Source organism: Protopterus annectens, chromosome 13.part0, assembly GCF_019279795.1.
Source record: "Protopterus annectens isolate FY-2018-M chromosome 13.part0, PAN1.0, whole genome shotgun sequence".
NCBI lineage: Eukaryota > Metazoa > Chordata > Ceratodontiformes > Protopteridae > Protopterus > Protopterus annectens.
In genome coordinates, this window is record NC_056747.1 from 138,800,188 (window position 1) to 138,817,346 (window position 17,159).

The 17,159-nt window shown below is 41.6% G+C and overlaps 1 protein-coding gene across 2 annotated transcripts in view; it reads right to left on the minus strand.

The window, feature by feature from the left end:
- MED26 (mediator complex subunit 26) overlaps positions 1 to 17,159 on the minus strand; it is a 527,523-nt gene that overhangs the window by 119,980 nt on the left and 390,384 nt on the right. The window lies entirely within an intron of this gene.

A 17,159-nucleotide genomic window follows, 5' to 3' on the forward strand; every position in this document is an offset into this window, starting at 1 on the left:
TGGATGTTCACCAATAAATATGTCTATGCAATCACAACAGAGGTCTAGTACACACTGGCACTGGAAGAGGAGTCTGACCCAATTCTGGAAAAAGTAGCATCAGAAAAACCTGAGAAAAAGGTAGGAGCTTTACAAAAACTGGTTGTAATATCAGCAATGGGGCAACTAGCACCAAGAAAACAGGAGCCCGAAAGACTGACACTGTATCATAATAAATAATAAGTGCAGACTTCGGTAGCCTAGCATCAAAATGTCTTTTCCTGCACCCAAGTAGTCATACTGTGTGTGACAGGAGTTTGGAATATTCCACAAAGTGAGAGAAATCAGATTTAGAAGCCTAGACCAGTTATCTTTTGAAGAGAAGGTGCTAATGACATCAACCATTATTATACTAGGAATATTAGTCTCCATTTTAACACCACCTGAATCTTTTAAAACATTTTTGGGAAAGGTCTGCTCTGAGAGGAAGGCTCTTCAACAACTGTTGGCGAGGCTAAATAATTGGAAAGGGGGAAGTCACTCACTGTCCCTAACAACAATTCAGAATGTTTAGACCCTTTTTTAAGGTGTAGGAAGTTGTACAAAAGAAGTTGAAGAGTCTGAGAAAGGGGAAGTTACTTGTTTACAGTTACTAATTTCTGAGGAAGTAAAACCGTGCAGAGCCTCCAGCTCCATCATTTACTGACATCACTGAAAACCTTGTAAATGAACTTCTTTGATTACAATGATGTGCACCCAAAGCAGTACAGACATTAAGGACGTATCAGCCGGCTAGCTTCCAAAGCTTCAGATCACCTTTTTTTTAAGCCGCCCAACAGTCTGAACTCATGGAACGTGCTCTGAAATCTTTGGGAGCTGGCTGTTAAATCCTTGGCAGGATATAACCCATACAGTTAAGGCTACTGCACCCCTGATCAACATGATGAACACATGAAAATATTTCATTAACCAGATCAGGTACACACACTGAACACTTTTTGTAAAAAAAAAAAAAATACATGCCTTGGGTGGTATGAAAACTGTGGGTCTGAATGAAGTCTTCATTGCAATCTTTTTGAAGTAAAGGCAAGAGGCACATATATGTCTTGTACAGCAGCAAGTACCCACCCCCCTCCCCCAAAACTAGAATAAAAAAAGGTTCAAATAGGATATAGACAAAGTATAGGCATATGAAAGCCAAAAAGATGGATAAAGAGCACAGTATAAATTGAATGTGAAGTAAGAAAACGGCACACAACTTACAAGGCTAGAAACATCAATATTAAAAAACAATAAAACCAGAGTACAAAGGTAAGCGCTTTCACGACTTGGAAGTCGCTTCATCAGACAATCTTAAAAAGCTAAAGGCATCTTTATATAGCAACATATGGTGGTCAATTAATGTAATTGACTGTTAAAGAGAAAGCACAAAAACACAATGAACTGTTTGCAAGTGTTAAAATTAAACAAAATTATCTATGTACAGATAAAAAATATTTAAAATCATCTCAAATTCTGTTTAAAGAAAAATATATGTATATGGAATATGTTTGCGTTTCAGAGGTTGTGCCTTTAAAAAAGATTTTAAGGAGGAGGTATTGTTGAGACCTGGAGGTTTCTCTGCATTAAGCAAGAGAATCCATTTTTGCTCAGCAGCCTCTGTTCGATTTTCCAAATCACCGCCTCAAATGGTGTTGTCAATAATCTGCAATACCAAGAATTTAAAGGTGTGTGAAGAATCAGTCTGTATATTATGGGTTGCTAGAGCATTCGTTTCTCTCTTGTTTTTACTCTCTCTAATATGTTCTAATAGTCTGTCCTTGAAAGGTCTATTTGTTTTTCCCACATAATACGCATGGCATTTCTGGCAAAATGAGAAATAGACAATATTATCTGTTTTGCAGTCTGCATAGTGGTTTAGTCTAATGTTAAAACTGCAAAAAGGATGTGCATAAATGGCATGACTGTAGATATGTCTACATGCAGAACAATTTCTGCACAGAAAAGTGCCTATCCTAATAGAAGTAGCTGTTCTAGAAAAAGTGGGTCTATTACAAAGATGTTGCTTTAGAGATTTATTATTTCTAAAAGAGAAAGAAGGTGTAGTACCTACTTTGTTGATCATATCAGGGATGTCCAAGATATTCCAGTTCTTCTTAATGATATCACAGTAATCATTAACATCACTGGAGTACTGAAAAACAATCCTGAAGGTATCTTTAGTAAACAAAGAACAATCAGATGTATATGACTTTTCTGTAGTAGCACCGAAATATGGTTTGCATCTACTGGATCGGTGTCCATGCTTCATTAATCATGTTATCTATATCTAACTCAGAATAGCCTCGTTCTAGGAAGTCTTACTTAAGGTCTGTAAGGGCTTTTATTGCATCTGTATCATCATTGTGCAAACACAATACTCTTAAAAAAAAAAATCTGCCCCTACAGTGTATTGCGAGAAATGTGTCTAGGATGCATGCTTTTTTTGTGTAAGAGTGTTTTTTCTAGTAGGTTTTCTGAAAATGCTACTAGTTACTTGATTCAAATCAGACTAGAAATACATCAAGAAATTCCATTTCACTAGAGGAATATTTATATGTAAATTTCAAGAAATCAGTAGCATTATTCATATAAACAATGAAATTATTAAGTTCACATATATCACCTTTCCATAACAAGAAAATATCATCCACAAAGCGCACATACCAGAGAATCCTATCGAAGTACTCATTAGTTTTTGTTAATTATAAGATGTATGTTCCCACTGCGCTAGAACTAAATTGGCGTAGCTATTTGCACATGCTGTGCCCATAGCCATGTCAATTTTCTGAAGATACAATTCATTTTCAAAAACAAATACTGCTCTCCAGCACAATTTCCAATAATGCACACATCAGCCTGACTTTATCATTAGAGTAACAGTTATTGATAGTCAAAAATTCCCTTATTTCAATTCCAGTATCATTCGGAATACTAGTGAAAAGGGATTCCACATGTGACAAAAATATAGTCGCTGTCGATAGTCAGTAAAAGAGTGTGTAGTCTTTCTAAGAAAGACTTATCTTTCAAAACAGTGCGACATGCATCTAGTAGTGCATGTAAGTTCTTCTCCAGGAAGATAGATAGCGGTTTGGTGCACCATCCTGAGCCAGAAATAATCGGTCTCGTAGGTGGAGTGTTTTTATTTTTATGTATTTTAGGTAACCCTTAAATCACAGGGATCATTGGATGGGCTACAGTAAAAAAACTTGAACAAATCCTCATTTATAAGTTCTGTCATTAGCAGATCAAAAGTCAGAAAGGAAACTTTTTCCATGATACTATTCGCAATCACTTTAGAGATACATTGGTATGTATTTGTGTAATCTAAAAGTGACATTTGTTTTAAATAGAGGTCTTTGTCCAAAACTACTATCCCTCCACCCTTATCGGCTGGTTCAATTTCAATAGAGTGCATGTTTTTAAGCTCATTTAGGGCTAAACAATCACCGTTAGATTATAAAAATTGCTTTTAGTGCCTTTAGTAAAAAAGCTGCCTATATTCATATTCACATACATCAATGAAAGATTTAACTGTAGAATCAAAACATGGTGTAAAAGTGCTAGGTTTCTCATAGACATTGGTTTCCCTTACATTTGTATCAGAAAAAATAGTTTTTAATGTAAGGTTCCTGCCTAACAAACACAGGTCTTAACATTTCAGCATGGTCTGCTCTCTTCCCAGGAACGAAGACGAGACCTTTATTTAACAGCATTATATGTTCTGCAGTCAATTCAATAGATGATATTAAAAATTAGACCTGGATTTAGTAGCATCTCCTTTTTACCGTTTGCTGCTTGCTCTCTGTGCTGGGAATGCTTTGTATGTTCCCTTTTCTTGTTGCACTCTCAGCAATTTTATCGGTAATGGGTCTTATAACAAAAAAACTAGCTGACCCATTATTCGCCATAAAAGCATTAGAGCCAGTTGGGTTAACTGTGGTTTTAGAAATGATAGAATTCTTTTGAGTAGCATTACATGCAGCTGATGTAGAAGCTACTGCTTCAGTGTGTAAAGCGCTGCTGGGAACAGCTTGTGAATTATCGGTTAGAATATCTGATAATATAAACTGTTCGGTGTTTCTGTTAACTTGTGTGGTTGTTTGTTGCTTCAGAGCAACTGGCTTTGAACGCACTGATGATGGAGTAGGCGTGACATTCGCTTCTACTGGCACACACGACTAATACTATGAGCTGTTACCAGTACAAAATTCAATTCCCTCAGTCTTCCTCTGCTTTATTGTGTAACCTTAAGAAAGTTACTTAGCCAGACAGTGTTTTGGGGCATTTGGGTGGTTTCATAGACTACCTGCCTTGTTACTACACAAGGACCTACACAATGATCAGCCTGCAAAATGTTCATAATTAGATGAACTCTCATAACTTTTAATGGCTATAGTTTGGATGCACTTACAGTTGACAAAGAAAAACTCTGACAATGCTCACTTTAAAAGTTTGACTGCACATTATACAAAGTAGTACAAATATTTGTTACAAGCTCAACCTTTCACCTTACTGAAAGGCAAAAAGGACAAAAACAGATGTTTGTCTGTTACTGGATAATGTAAGCAGTATTAATAAAATACTGTTTAGCTAATTTTTTGGCTCTCGATTACTGACTGACCATCAGTCCCCTTTCTCCATAAGACTCTACCAGTCTAAAGAATGAAGAAAACGTCTAGAGCTGCTGTCCCTCAAGTCATGGCTTCTGACAGCTGGCTACTGTGGCTGCGCCTTGTCTGCTCAGCTATAAGAGTATCCTGCAATAGAGAATATTCAGGTTGTTTTAAACTAAACTGCCAGCAAACTGCTATCGTAGTTTTCATAAAACCAAAACAGAAACACACTGATCACTATATTCCTTCATAAGGGTTATTGCTGTTTCACGCACTCTGTGGATAAACTATTTTTTCACTACCATCAAGCCTACTCTTCTGGTTGTTCTACTAACCTTTCATTTCCCCACAGGAAAAAGCCCAACAACCTCATTTATTTATTTATTTATTTTTTTGGGGGGGGGGGGGCAATGTAATGGGGAGTGGTACCTTCATCATGAAGATGATAAAGGTTTTTCTGTGCAGATCAGACTCTTCACAAATGCTTGTTAGCATTCAAAGAGTTGGCTTGCAATGTGCCTTTGTGAAGCACATTATGCCTGCAGAGGACATGTCCAACTGCCACCCCTTCCCAATCCTGACAAAGGCTTGGTGCAAGCAGAGATTCAAAAAATGAAATAAGAATGAGCCCAGCCAAAAGTTTAGGCTAATCACAATCCTAAAAACTGCAATGTTACATGGCTGGGCTTCCTGACAGTGCCCTTGAATTCTGATTAATTGCAAAATTCAATTCACCCACAAGTTATGCTCTGCTAGTTACAACTTTGTTTTAAAAAGATCTCCGTTGTCTTTTTCACCCCACCCCCCAATTACATCATTTTAGTTAATGAGGACCGGAAATTGCCTACCATACCCCCCCTCACCTACCCCCAGGTTCACCAAACGACTCAGAGTACATCTTCTAGTTAAACTATAAGCATCATCATCACAACAAAAGAAAGACCCTCTTATTTGACTATGCTCAAAAAGGAGCAATCAACAGCCAATATGAGAGGAGGAGTGAGAGGCATGAAGTTTTGGGGTTAATAAATCAAGAGACAAGATGCAATGAAGTATCATTTATTCATTTATAAGATACTCCAAGTTTCCACAGATAAAACCTTGAGTAAAGGGCAGAGTGAACAGACTATAAAGGAAGTTTTCATCATAATGGTATTCCTGACCGCATCAAAACATGAAGCCCAGTTGTCAGTAAAGTAGCCCGAGAATCTGTGCAGTACACTGGAAAGACAGCAAGCTGTAGACGAGATATCACAGGCAAATGCATCAAAAGCTAATGGACCAGGAAGAACAGCAACCACAGAAGTGTCACAGCTATACATCTCACAAGAAAAGCAACTGAGAATTGTATTAGTCTAAAGATGCACAGACACACACTAAACTCACATTTGCAAGTGAAGCTAATGCAGAACAAAACAATTCAAAAAGTAAGATCAGCTGTCCAATGTAAACAGTCCTATTAGACTTGCTAACAAAACCTGCAGACTTGTTGCATAGTTAAAAGGATTCTCAAGACCAAAAAGCTTCTTTTATAAAGAAAGTCTTTCGGTGTATGCTGAAGTTTTCAGTTTGAAGTAAATAGCCTATGACCTGCCCAGCATATAGTGTTAAAAAGTTCATTTTAGGTGTTAAACACCAATGCATGCTATACCATATAGTTAAGAGTGCTTAAAAGTGGGATGTTTTTGTATGGGTGTACAACTTTAAAATGAATGTGCTAGTTACAGCGATTAGAATGTCGTGTGGTAACACACTGCTTCAAGAAAAAGTAGGAATACAGACCTCATGAAGTTAAGACCACACCAGGGTATGTGCATTACTTAAGGCTCTTGACAGGATACATTTTACTCGATCTGCAGCTAAATGTACTTTTTAATGTATGAAGCATGGTATAGATCACTTTGTTATTCCATCTTTCAAGAGAAAAAGAAATTTAGAAAATTAGTAGTTATGTACTTACTATAACTTGGCATCAGTGTTGTCCATTTTCATTCTTCCTCACGAATGGGTCTAGGGTCCAACTCAGCCACATATACAAGGCTTCGGATCCAAATCTCGAACTCCTCCCTCTACCCATAATGCACTATTCCATCCTAACTCCTCCTATCGAGTTTGCTGCCTTACTGCCCATTTTGTTATAGAGACAGAACAGACGAGAAAAATTTGAGTGAGGCTCAAACCAGGAACAGGAGGGTTCCAATATCATCCAAAAGATCTTTTTAGGAGTGACAATCCCAGGGATCGCTGGGAGGGAAGGTGAGGAAGAATGAAAATGGACAACACAGATGTCAAGTTATGCTAAGTACATAACATCTAAAATCTAATGTTGTCCTTTTCATTCTTCCTCACGAATGGGTCAGAGTCCCCAGCTAAGTAACTCTTGGCAGACCCTCAAGGAAGGACATGCACTGTTGAACCAAAGGAATCCCTGCTTTTGGAGACGATGTCTAATTTCTAATGTGTAACAAAATTATGAGTATTTGCCCAAGTGGCTGCAGTGCAGATGTCTTCAATGGAAGTTCTTGAGGAAAAGGCAGATGAAATAGCCATAGATCTAGTAGAATGAGCTCTGGGAAGATGAGGCAATGCCAAGCCTTTTTTGGAAATAAATCAGCAAAATACAATAACTAATCCATTTGGCCACTATAATTTTGGAAACTGCCTGACCCAAGTGGCTAGAGGAAAAAGATACAAACAGCTGATCAGACTTCCTTACTGTTTTGTTCTGTGAAGATAAAAAAAATTGTCTGAATATCAAGAAGCTGCAGTTCATACTCACCCTTATTAGTAAAGTTTGGAAAAAACTTAATTGTATGGACTGGTTAATGTTAGCCTCCATGGCTAGTTTAGGCGGAAAGGAAGGGTTGGTTTGTAGAGATACCCTATCCTTATGGAAAAGTAATACAAGAAGGCCCAACCGATAAGGCCTGAAGCTCAAATTCTTTTTGATGAAGTGATAGCTAACAAAAGGATCGTTTTCCAAGCAAAAAACTTCATATTGTATTTGTCCACTGGTTCAAAGGGTTACTGAGTTAACCTCTGAAGAACCACAGTCACATCAAAAGGAGGACGGGGGATCCTTTATTGGAGATCTAAGGAGAAAAACTCCCTTCATGAAACCTTTGCATAATCTGGAAGATGTCAGAGAATAATTAGTTTCCGACATGGAAGTTGGATTTGGTTGCCAATGGACGTTTAACAGTAGAAAAAAATGGGTCTATATTAGTAGTTCGAACGCACAATTGTCTGAATGCTGTACCATCGAACTGGGAAGTTCAAAATGTCAAAATAGCGAAGCTGCGAAACACCACATTTTTTCCCAGGGAAAAAATTTGGTGGGCTGTTCCGGAGCCTTTGCTATTTCCTCCACTGTGGTGTGATCTCTGAGTTGGTATATTTAAGTAAGGGGGGGGGCCATTAGGAATAGTTTGACGTGTACGTGTGTTAGAACAGCGATTTTTTTTCCCCGGGGGGGGGGGGTCACTGTTCTGTGTGTGTTTGACATTATTGCATTTCGAACTTCGGGGTTCAACATTTATGTAGCCGAACCTATTGCAGTTCGACTAAGTGATACAGACCCGAAAAAAATAGCCTCTTCCTCAAAAAGTTTAGTGAGAAAAAGAATGGTCAAAGTAGGTGCTGAAAAGGGGTCAATATTCTGCTTAGAAGCCCAAAGAGAACCTTTTCCATTTGCTTCTGCAGACTTTCTTGTTGGAGACCTTGAGGGAGGCCAAGATAATGTCACGAACTGGGAAAGCAAGCTTGGGCCATCTTACTGTTACTGGAAGTGGAGAAACCATGCAGTCAGACTGACGGCATGGAGATTGGGTGTTGAATTCCTGATGGATGAGTTAGGAGATCCTGAGTGGGTCCAGTATCCATGGAGGCTATTTCAAGTGAGACCAAAGGAAGGGCAACCCATACCTATCAAGGCCAGAAGGAGCAATGAGGATGACTGAGCTCTTCACCCAGCTTGCCTTCTGTAGGAATTTTGGAATCAGAGGAAGAGGAGGGTAGGCACAAATGAGACCATGGGGCCAATTGTGAATCACAGCATCCCTCAGTGACTCCTCCAGGGGGGTCAGATCTCAAGAGTACCTGCTGCACTTGTTGAGGGGTGAGGCCAACAGGTCTCAGCAAGGCTGGCCCCAGTGGATGAAGATAATTTTCAGTACTGTTTGACTGAAGGAACATTCGTGAGGAATCAGAATGGACCTGCTGAGTCAGTCTGCCAAGCATGCCGGTTTTCCCCTTTAAGTGTTCCAATGAGAAAGCTGTCTGAAGAGATCACCTATTCCCAAACCCTCATGGCCTCTCTGCACAACAGGTAGGAACGGGCTCCTACCTGTTTGTTGATGTACCAGACAACTGACATGTTTGTGTGGACTGCAATAGTCCCTAGAGGGAGAACATCCTTAAAGGCTTGCAACATTTGAAGGACTAGAACTACTTTTATCTCTAGGACACTAATATACAATTTTGTCTCCGAAAGGGATTACATGCCTTAGACCAGCTTTCCTATAAAATGCCCCCCACCCCAGTTGGGAAGATTCTGTGGTCACTGTGGCGATTGAGGGAGGAAGGGAGTAAGTACAGTTGTGGGCACTTACCATAAATGTAGATGTTCGAGTGTACTCACTGTTGCAATCATTACATTTGGGTTATCTGCTTGCAGGTAGCCCTCAGTCGGCCTGATTAACAAAGTCTTGGGTCCTGTGTTGGCTGCTGTCCCTTCTTCCATAACGTCAGGTCGGCAGTGGTATAAAAACATGCAGCCGACGCCATTACATCAGTTTTTCTTGCCCCAGATGTCAGGTGCCCCCCTAATGGGGAGCAATTAAATATAAAAGTACAATGATATACCTCCAAAAAAGCACACACACCAAAAAGGCTTTTAAGCATAAATGAAAGTAGAGGTATAGCCAAAAGAAGTTAGGGGGCTGGAGGTAGGGTAACCAGGACTGCAACAGTGAATACACTCGAACATCTAAATTTATAGTAAGTGTACACAACTGTACTATGTTCTTCATGTTTCACTGTTGCAATCATTACATTTGGGTAGATTCCCAAAGCTATGGTTGGGAGGAGGAATTTAGATAGCATTAAGACCAGCTATAAGGCCCTGCAAGACTGTAGTGGCAAAGCCAGCTCTGGATTTAGAGAAAATTGGCAAATGATAATGCTTGGTGAAAGTATGTACAGAACTCCAGGTAGCAGCTTCTAGGATGTCCCTGGTAGGGACACCTCTGAGAAAGGCTGTAGAGGTAGATGCAGTCATGGTGGAGTGAGGTCTAATCCCCTGGGGGATAGGTTTTCCATGGTGCTTATAGCAGAAATTAATGCAATGGCCTATCCATTTAGGAATGGTTTGCTCTGAAATAGCCTTCCCCACCGCCCCTGCAGCAAATGCCACCAGCAGTTTTTCAAACTTCCTTTGAGGTTTAGTCCTGTCCAAATAGAATCTAAGTTGTCTGTGCACATCTAAGGAATGCAGTATCCATTTCCATTTTTGTTCTGTGGATTGTGAAAGAGGGTTGGGAAATGAATGGACTGATCAAGAGCCACACTGGATACCATCTTGGGCATGAAGGATGGATTGGTTCTGAGGGACACCCTGTCCACATGAAAGATGATGAAAGGCTCCACTGCCATAAGGGCCTGCAATTCAGATACTCTTCTAGCTGAAGTGATTGCTAAAAGGAAAGCTGTTTTCCAAGAAATAAATGAAGTCTGCAGTAGCAGCTGGCTCAAAAGGAGGTAGAGTGAGTTTCTCCAAAACAAAGTTAAGGTCCCAGGCTGGTGTTGGAGCTCTCCTGGGTGGTCTCAATTTTTGGCCCCTCTGAGGAACTGCTTGAGCAGTGGATAAGAGAAGAGGGGAGGTTCTGTGTTATAATGAGCAGAAATGGCTGAGGTGTGGATTTTAATGGAGGAAAAAGACAGGCCTTTGTGAAGCATCTCAGTGAAGTATTGTAAAATCTGAGGTAAATTGGGCGCTGCTGTGCTCATCCCTTGAGATTGGTTCTAGGCACAGAATCTTTTCCATTTTTCAGCATAAGATTTTCTAGTACTAGGCCTGCTTGCCTCTAAAATGATATCCGTAACAGGTTTACTGAGGGATGGTAAAGGAGAGATTACGTAATTAGCCAGGCTGCAAGGTTCAGTGTTAGCAGGAGAACCAGGTTCTGCACCCTCAGCTTCTGAGACAACAGGGAAGGAGTCTGAGGCAGGTGCCATGAGGATAACCATGACACACTGCACAGGAGGGGATACCAGTGTTGGCGAGGCCAGTCTGGAGCAATCAAAATCATCATTGGTTTATCCAGTTTGATTTTTAGTAGTACTTTGGAGAGCAGAGGAAAAGGGGGAAAGGCATAGGCTGTTAGGTTTTCCCAGCAGAAGGACAGAGAATCCACTTTCCAGGCTTGTTTGTGGGGAGTCCTTGTGCAAAATTTGTCCAACTGGTAGTTCTGGGGAGAGGCAAAAAGGTCTATATCTGGGCTCCCCCCATTTGCTTGTCAACATGTTGAAAATCCCTGATTCCAGCTTCCACTCATGTGGGCCCATGAGGCTTCTGCTTAGTCAGTTAGTGTATTTAATTTTCCTGACAGGAACTGAGCTTGTAGGTGCACTTGGAAGCTCAAGGCTCTGTTCCACAATGCCATGGCTAGTCTGCAGAGAAGGTAGGAATGTGTACCCCCCCTGCTTGTTTATGTACCACATTAACAGTGGTGTTGTCCGTCTTTATTATTAGTTGTCCTGGAAGAATGTGGTCCTTGAAGGCTGTCAGAGCATTCTGTACAGCTAACATTTCTTTTTGATTGATATGCAGCTGCATTTGACTTGGGTTCCATTTGCCCTGAACGCACTTCCCTGCCAGGTGAGCCCCCCATGCATAGTCTGAAGCGTCTGTTAGGGTTTGGGTGGCAGGGGGTGGTGTGAAAGGTAGTCCCTTGTTTTGGTGGAAGGCCTCTGCCCACCAAAGGAACTCTAGGCGTAGGCAAGGTATGATAGGAATCATTTCTTCAAGATCCTGAGAATGTTGACAGCATAGGCTTTTTAAATACCACTGTAGTTTCCTCATATGCAGTCTTGCATACAAATTAGAATAATGCAGGCCATGAACCCAAAGGCTTGCAGTATTTGTCTTGCAGATAGCAGGGTTTTTGTGGCCACTTGTTTGAAGTAGGTTGTCAAATGAATTTGTTTCTCTGGCATGTGGTAAGCCATCTGGGAAGTTGTATTCAAGCTTGCTCCCAGGAATATAATTTATTGAAAGTGTACCATGTATTACTTCTTTTCATTTATGGTGTACCCCAGAGAAGTTAGAACCCTTTGAACAAAGGCCAGATGATTCAAAAGTATGTCCCGGCTTTCTGCCTGAATTAGACAATCGTCCAGATATGGGTATATTTGAATATTTCTTTGCCTGCAAAATGCAATAACTGGAGCAAGGCACTTTGTGAATACCCTGGGTGCAGTAGATAAGCCAAAGGGCAGTGCAGAGAACTGATAATGTGTGTAGCCTGCTTTGAAGCGTAGGTATCTTCTGCAAGATTCCCTGATTGGGATGTGCAGGTATGCTTCTTTTAAATCTAGTGTTGCCAACCAGGCATCTTTGCCTAGCACAGGGAGTAATTGAAGAGTCAGCATTGTGAATTTTGGAATCTCCAAAAAGGTGTTTAGAGTAGTCAGGTCCAGGATAGGGCGCCATGAACTGTCTTTTCTAGGTACCAGTAAAAGTCTAGAGTAGAAACCTTGCCCTTTTCCTCTTCTGGTACCAGTTGAATAGCCCCCATGCTTGAGAGAAAGTACTTGTTTTTGGGCCTCTGCCCACTGATTTGGGTCTAGGTCCGACCACCCGTTTGGTGTTGGCAACATGTGGAAGTGAAATCTGTATCCCTGGGACACTATTTAAAACCCATTTGTCCTGGGTAATGAGTTCCCAATTATTTGCAAGAGCAGCAATCTTTCCCTCCAAAGGGGCAGTCAGTTGACAAGTGCTTGGAAATTTTAAAAGGAAGTCACTGAGACAGTTTACCATAGGGGAGGGTCTTATTACTCCCAGATTTGGAAGTGGAGGTCCCCCCACTGCTTAATCCTGTGCGTCCCCTGGGACTGTAACCTGGGGTTTTTGCTGTGTCTGGGTTTTGCTTGAGAAGACCTGGAAAGGGCTGGAAAGGACCAATTCTTAGAGGGCCAGTGCCTTCTAAATCTAGGAGGCTGAACTTGTAAGAGATCTTTAACCGTTTGCATAGATTTAGCATTATCTTCCATCTTAAGAACTTCCTCAGCCTTGTTGCCAAACAGGCAGTCCTGATTTAAGGGAGCATCCAACAATTTAACATGATCAGGCAAAGATTGCTCCTTATGCCAAGCATGCCCTCTGAGCACAGACCCAGTAACAGCAGCTCTGCAAGAGGCCTCTAATGAATCAAAACCACACTGCAAAGTATGTTTTCCAACTTGTTCAGCAGAATGCATTAAATCCTGTAATTCTCTATTTTCCAGTCAGGAATCAACATCATTTTCTGTTTAAGCAGTCCAATAACATGTTGCTGATACTTTAACATATGAAACTAGCAGTTTAAATCCCTAATGGCCAAGGTTGCAGAGGTGTAAACCATCTTACCCCATCTATCCAGCGCCCTGGAGTCTCTATCAGAAGGGGTAGGATTTTTAGCAGTAGAAGCCTAAATGTCCTTGGGCCCCTGTGAAATAGTCTCTGGATCTGCAATAGGATTTTTAAAAAGGAACTTATGGGAATCTGGGACCCTGTAGTATCTGTCAGGTTTTCTGGGAGCAGGAAGCAGGGAATCGGGTCAAACTAGATTCTGAAAAAGCATCAACAATGTCTAGTACAGGAGGAATAGCTAAAGGCCTATGCTGAGGTAGGAGAAGGAAATCCCTAAGCCTCTTTTTTGAATCAGAAAAATCCTGGCTTTCCCAGTGGAAATGCTCCATTAGAGTATGTAAGGTTTCCCCAAATGAAAAATCCTCAGGAGGGGAAGCAGAGGGAATGGAGTCCTCTGCATCAGAATCTTCATAAGTGCATAAGGGCAAATCCAGATCATCAGAAGAAACAGAATCCTGATCAGAAGATTCATAATCAACTTCAGTCCTAGGCCTCTTAGAAGGGGGGGGGGGGGTTGGCTATCCCTGATTACTGTCATTAGATCTTCAGTCATTCCTATTTGTTTTTTTAGGCATAGAGGCCTGAGCATGTGTGCTGGGCGTCTTTTTTTTTAGGCATGGTTCGCGATTTAGGCCTAAGTAAAGGAGGAGGCATCGATTTAATATGCAAGCCCGTAGGCCTGAATACACCCTCAGAAGCCAGTGCCTGCACAGCGGCTCTGGACCCATCCAAGGTAGAGACATCCGCGGGTTTCATAGTTGAAGCATCTTGCGGCATACCTGACTCTGAATGGGTCTCAGTAGAGGCCTGCGAATCAGAAGTAGCGGGTATCAAGGGCTGCGAAAGCACCTCACTGAGTACCGGCGAACTGGCGACTGGCTTAGAAGCGTCATCGGCAGTTTTGGACCTCAACCGCCTGTCTCTGTCTTTATCTTTGCGTTTTTTTGGAATCCCAGTAGTCAGATGGCTAACCGACATTTCTGGATAATTAAACAGAGAACCGAAATATTTAGAGGAGAAAATATGCCGATGACAGATAGTGCACCAATTAAATAAAGCACAAAATTGACAACAAGGTACGTCGTGGCCAGGGCCTAGGCAAGGAATACAGTACGAATGAAAATCTTTGAGGTATTTGCTTTCCACAAGTATTGCAATTATTAAACTTTTACTGACATCGGTAAGGAGCAAGAAAACGTTTCCCCAACTGTGTACTTAGCTTTAGTTGAAGACTTTGGTTCTGAAACTCGAAAACGAAAATTTCAGGAGTTGGCTGACTGGCACTTGCGAACTGCTTCTGCTTCGGGCACCGCACGGCAAGAAAGACTGATGTAACGGCGTTGGCTGCATGTTTTATACCCCTGACGACCTGACATCATGGAAGAAGGGACAGTAACCAACGCAGGACCCAAGACTTTGTTAATCAGGCCAACTGAGGGCTACCTGCAAGCAGATAACCCAAATGTAATGACTGCAACAGTGAAACACGAAGAACATCGGCCTGTCCAGAAACATATCCCCTGACTGGCACCACAGAAAACATGACACTTGCAGATTGGAGTGAGTTTCATGGGAAATGATAAAGACTGGTAAAGAATAGACCACCATACCGCCAATGTCCATTAGAGGATTTGCATATAGAATTTTGCTAGAGGAACTAGAAGAATAGCAGCTGACATGGACCCAAGTGCTTGAAGCACTAGTTTTGCTAGAGGGGACGAGTGTGACAGTATGGCCCGCACCTGATTTCTCAATGATACGATAAGATTACGAAGTAATATCGCTTGAGTCGTCGTATTCAGTTGAGTTCCTACAAATTCCAAAGTCTGTACTGGAGTTAGGTTCGATTTGGCATGGTTTACTGGAATGCCTAAGGGGCTGGAAATCTTAAGCAAGTAATCACTGGCTTACCATTATGGTGTGCATTGTACTTTTTTATTTTCAGAAAATGAGCAGCCCATCAAAGCCTGCAATATTTCACATAAAGATGATAATTATGCTGGCCTAAGCACTTCATTCACAGGGATGACAGTGTTTTTTCTTCCTTTGTCATGGTAAGTGCTTTCTAGTCAAACATTTGCACATTTGGCTCTGGTTGTACATTTGCTAGGTAATAATCATCATTACCAGATGAATTTTGCAGAGCAGTTTGAAAGGAAAGCACTGTGGCTACGATCAGTAGGAAGTAGGAATGCATATATTGGAAAGGCTATCATCTTCTCACTGCAGATGACAATGTGCATACTTTAGAATATTTTATTCAGCTGTATAGTCATGGAAGGGTGGTTGTTCTAGCAGACCGTGTATAAACCAAACCTGCCAACATGAGATGGAAAGACTGATTTTAGGGGAAAGACTTCAAGTGTTTGTCTAGTACAATCTTGGGAAAAAAAAAAAAAAAAAAAAAAAAAAAAAAAAAAGAGAAGGGATATCGGATGAGGTCATCTTTCAAGTGAGCTGCCACTACTGCCAAGCTTTTGGTGAACACCCTGGGGGTTGTGGTGAGACCAAAGGGCAGTGATCTGAACTGATAGTGATTGGCTCCCAGCCAAAAGTGCAGGCATCTCCTGGAGCACCCATCTACTTTGATGGGTGAGCCTATGTAACTTCATGGAACCCTTCAAGAGGTCTTAAGAGATCTATACAGCACATCCAATCATCCTTATGCAGAAGATGCAGGATCGACTGAACTATAACCAAACTTTGACTTCTTTACATACTTGCTCAAACTGCTTACAGTCAAAGTTTCTCTGGTCGCCTGTTTTCCTTTGCACTAAAAAGATGTGGGAATTGGTTCAGAATCCTCTGCTTGGGTGGGACCTCCTGGATGACTTTTGTAACAGCTTTTGAATTTCTTGAGCTGTGTGTTCCCCCTGACTGGGGGAACATCGGGGAGTTTCTTTGTTTGGATTGGAGGTGGAAGGGAAAATGGTATGCAGTAACCTCTGGAGATGATTCTTAGCACTCATGAATTTTTTGTAATATCTGTCCAGGCATCCAGGTGTAAGGAAAAAAATGACCCACAACTGCCTCCAGAGATGGACAGTCAGTTAACTCTTCAGGAGAGCTGATAGGGCCTATCAGAGGAGTCTTTGATGCCCTGGTTTTGCTAACCCCCTCTGCCTCTAGTGCAATGTCTGCCATTGAAACATCCTGGAGGAAGTATACCCACGCGACTCCTGAAAAAGTCCCAGAGATTTCCGGAACCACATTTTCTTACCATCTTGCTGGTTCCTACAGAATGTACGTTGAGGGGTAGAAAATTTGATTCCAATGACTGACGGGGTCTTTCCCTCCTGTTCACTGCAGGTGAGCAGATCTTTTGCTGATGGCCCAAACAAGGAGCCATCAAAGGGGGCATTAAATGACGCCTTGAAGGGTACTTGAGTCGCACAGCTGTTAAGAAACATGCCTAGATGAGGCTATGCCTGAACTGGATGCTCGTGGGGCACACTCCTCTGTATGAGAAATCATCCTCATTGATGCATTAGCAATGGACAAAAGACTGGCCAGATGAAGAGAAACCATCTTGAGATCCTCCGCAGACATGGATTCGTCTGAAAGCTCTTTGATCAAATATCTCTGTAAGCAAGTGAAATCTGCCAGGTAGTTCAACGACCTCCATGTGAATGTAGCCGAGGCATACATGTGCATTCCAAATCTGTCCATCGCTCTGGACTCCCTGTTTGGTGAATGGACAGAGTAACTTTGTTCAGTTAGCTCCTTAGTGGCTGCCACCACACCTATGGCATCAACTGGGCTCCCTTTGCTCCAGTGAGGTCTGCCTAATGGAGGAACTAAGAATTTATCTGGGTGCTTGGCGATTGGCTTGACAATGTCTGGTTCCTTCCACGTCCAGCAGGAAACAGATCAAGGAGTTCATCTGACCTGGG